The following is a 3,726-nucleotide window of genomic DNA, read 5'->3' as shown; positions in this document are numbered from 1 at the left end:
GCTAGCTCACCCAATGCTGTAGGCAACAAGGGGCAGAGGCAGTTCTCCCATTTTCATGATCACACCATCAGGGAAAACTCTACTGTGCTGCCCAAGTAAGGTACAGGGCTTGTTCTCCCTAGTGCTGTAGCAGGTGACTGGGCTAAATCTCTTGCTCTCTTCCTTTCTGGTTGCCTCACCTGCAACCCCTGAAAGCAGGGCCTGTTCTATCCTGTTAGCAAGGCAAGATGCAGAGCCCACTCTCCAGAGTGTTGCAGCTGATCAGTTGTTTTACTCTCATGATTCCAAGGCCAGTTTTCCCTCTTGCCATAAGTGGCAAGGGAAAAGGAAGGGGAGGTGGAGCACCTCTTCCCTGTCCTCACCACTACACAGAAGACAAGAGTCAGGCCCAAGTCTCCCATGCTTATGCCTTCAGGAAAGGCTCACATACAACCCCAAGTCCAAGGCCAGCTCTACTGTGCTGTCCAGGTGAGGTGTAGGGTCCTTCCCAGACTATTGCAGCAGGTAAGGGCTAGCTGTCCTTGTTGTAGATTTGTTTTTATAGAAAGACTTGATAGTTCCTTTTTGAGCTGACTTTTAGAAATTTATTGTAAAGTAAATTCTCTACAAAGTAAATTCTTCAAAGTCTGATTTTTTTTTTTTTTAGTTTGCCTGATGATTGTTCTTGTTTTTGTTTTATTTGAGAGACAGTGGTAGGGAAGCCAAAATACTGGATAGATTTGGAAGCTGGAAACTTGGGGCTTTGGAAAACTACCTAGTACACAAATCTCTATTTCTTCATCTATAAAAACTGGAGTAAGAATGTTCATACTTACTTTTCTTCCCAATGAATCACTGTCAGAAGAAACCAACATATAACTGCAATCTAATGTATATTGTTGGACCTTTGGTTCTGTGTTTCTGGGTGCTGGTTATAAAGGAAGTCCACTTAAGCAGTAATAGAAGTGCAAGCAGAGATGTCAGCCATATAAAGAAAATAGGTAGGAGCGCTCTAGAAAGAAGAAATAACTACACTAGGGGTAAATAAAAGTGAGAACAAAATGTTCTGAAGCAAAGAAGAATTAGATAGCTTAAGTTCACTGAATGAAGTTGTAGAAGACTAGGTGTGTAGTCAGAATGCAAGAAGCAGTGAAGAACCAAAAAACAAACAAACAAATAAAAAAAAAAAACAAAAACAAAAAAAACCAAAACCAAAACCAACAACAACAAAAAATCTTATAGGGGGAGGCTACTTACATCTGATGGAATTAAGAACAGTTTTTGTTTTGTTTATTTTTAATACCAGCACTATACAGTGGGAGATAATATTTAGAGAGATACAATTTAATTCCCTGTTAGCTTAGTAAACTACTGTTTGGGTACATACAGGTGGGTCATACATAGAGTGTTCATGAGAAGCTGATTATTGATGAGAAGAAATATTACTTATTTGGGAGGAATTCCGATCTATGTGACTTTACCATCGGCCACCAGTCTTGCTCTCTGGTCCACGCAGCATTGGTGTACCACAAGCACCTGAAGAGAGTTTTCTTGATAGACCTCAACAGCACACATACAGCACACATGGCACTTTCTTGAGTCATATTTAGCTGGAACCTCACAAGCCTCAACAGATTCCCATCGATTCTTCGGTCTCATCGAGGGCATACACTCTTCGAGAGAAGCCTCAGACATTGCCATCGGCTGTGAAAGGAGATGAGAAGATGGGCAGGATAACCTGACAGAGTTCAACACTGCCCACAACAAACAGATTTCAACCCTCACTATTGAGGAGGGAAATCTGGACATTCAGAGACCAAAGAGGAAGAGGGAGAACTCAAGGGTGACCTTCAGTGAGGGTGATGAGGTCATCAACCCAGAGGGTAGGGATCCATCTGTTGGTCTATTCCGGAACATGGTGCAGACTGCAGTGGTTCTAGTCAAGAAGAAGCATATGGAGGACTCTGGTTCTCTGGGCCTGGAGGAGTCACGGAGCAGGCACATGCAGAACTTTGCCTTCAGTGGAGGAGTAACTGTACGGGGCCTGTCCCCTACACACAGTGAAACAGGCTCCCAGCCTCATGGCATTCATGGGACAGCGCTCATTGGTGGCTTGCCCATGCCATACCCGACTCTCGCCCCTGATGTGGACTTGACCCCTGTTGTGCCATCAACAATGACCATAAACCCCACACCAAACCCCACAGTCTATAACCTTGAAGCTGTAAATGAACCCAAGAGGAAGAAATACACGAAGGAGGCTTGGCCAGGCAAGAAGCACACACCTTCCTTACTAATTTGATATTTTGGTTATGGAAAGGGTGGGGAGGTGTAGGTACAACTCCTGTGATTTTTAGCACTGGAGCGTGAACAATATGGCCTACAGAGGGAGACAAAGACTGCACAAGTGATTCAGGTCAGTAGAAAGATTCTCAAAATTGGGCTACTTCTTTCTGATAGTCACTTTTCACGATCTATGTAACTGATCAAATGAGCCTAGTCATTTCTGATCACGCAACCATGCAGGCACATCACAATTTACGATTTAGTGAAAGACAGAAGCCAAACAGTGTCTTAGATCCCATTGCCTTTCCTTTTTCATGGAGACACACGAGTGAATAAAAGCATGCAGCAGAGTTGTCCTGTGGTACCCAACTGTGTGGCATAGTTGGAAATCCCTGTCCCTAACTATTCCTTTGGCAGAAGAGGAAATCCCTATGGAATATAAACTTGTGATTCATTTCTAAGCCTTAGTCCTGCTGCACCCTGCTCTCAGGATGCTCTTGTCCCTGGTCAGTGACTTTCTGTGTATTTTAGGACTTTGTCTATTAATGCTTTCTTTGCAACACTTAATATATCCTACATACCTGGAGGACTTGCAAAAAGGAAACAGTGTAAAACCTGTCACATTACTTAGAAATTTCACAACAGTTCTAGGGATTGATAGAGAAAAGTGAGACATTTTATGGTTGGTAGCCATGAGTTCTTTGCTCTGTTTGAACACAGTAATGAGGCTCCTTCTCCTTGGGCTTATGGAGAAGACACTGGGAACTTGTTACATACATAGGGTAAATAGGATAGATTTGGAGGGGGTGGCAAGGGTAGGGGGGGAAATACTACGTTCACTCATTAGGATGAAGCATAGCAATCTTTACTCACTAGGATGAAATATAACATGGGAGATGATGTTTTCTGAAAAGTTTCATTAATGAGATGAGTTCCTGAGAGGAGGAGTCATGCTATTTAGGCAGGAAATACTAATGCATCTCTCTGTGTGTAACCACTCAGCAGGGCATAGGAACAGGGAGCTAGAGGTCCTGTTGCTAAAGGTTTTGTGATTTGACCATTCTAAAGCCCTTGAATTCTTGAAGTTGCAGTCTGTTTGGGTAAATGGTATACAGGCCTAAAGAAGATGCTCACATAATCAGAAGGCAGCTGCTCAGGCCAGCAGTGCCTCATTTTGTTAGAACTACATACGGGTGGTGTGCTAGTAAATGATCAACCTCCGGGTCTCCAGTAAAACATAAGGGCCTGGTGTTTAGTGTTGGCTAAGGTTTACAGTGTCTGCTCTTTTACTTCTCTCATGAATGATTTCAGAGTGCCAGTGAGGCTGAACCAGTGAGTCTGGAATACTGGAATACATGCACATAATCTTTTAGAAGCTGGGGAGAGAGGACTCCAGCATATTACCAACCTGGTTTCCTTCAGGTGCTTCCTTGTTCAGTTGCTCTAGGCCAGGCCCTGGTA

The 3,726-nt window shown here is 43.4% G+C and overlaps 1 pseudogene; it reads left to right on the top strand.

Moving 5' to 3' along the window:
* Positions 1-405: 405 nt before the first annotated feature.
* Positions 406-2,281, top strand: LOC116081578 (annotated as a pseudogene).
* The last annotated feature ends 1,445 nt before the right edge of the window (positions 2,282-3,726 follow it).

Source organism: Mastomys coucha, unplaced genomic scaffold (assembly GCF_008632895.1).
Source record: "Mastomys coucha isolate ucsf_1 unplaced genomic scaffold, UCSF_Mcou_1 pScaffold7, whole genome shotgun sequence".
Classification (NCBI taxonomy): Eukaryota; Metazoa; Chordata; class Mammalia; order Rodentia; family Muridae; genus Mastomys; species Mastomys coucha.
Note: the sequence above shows the minus strand (reverse complement) of the source record. Positions and strands in the feature narration are given on the sequence as shown.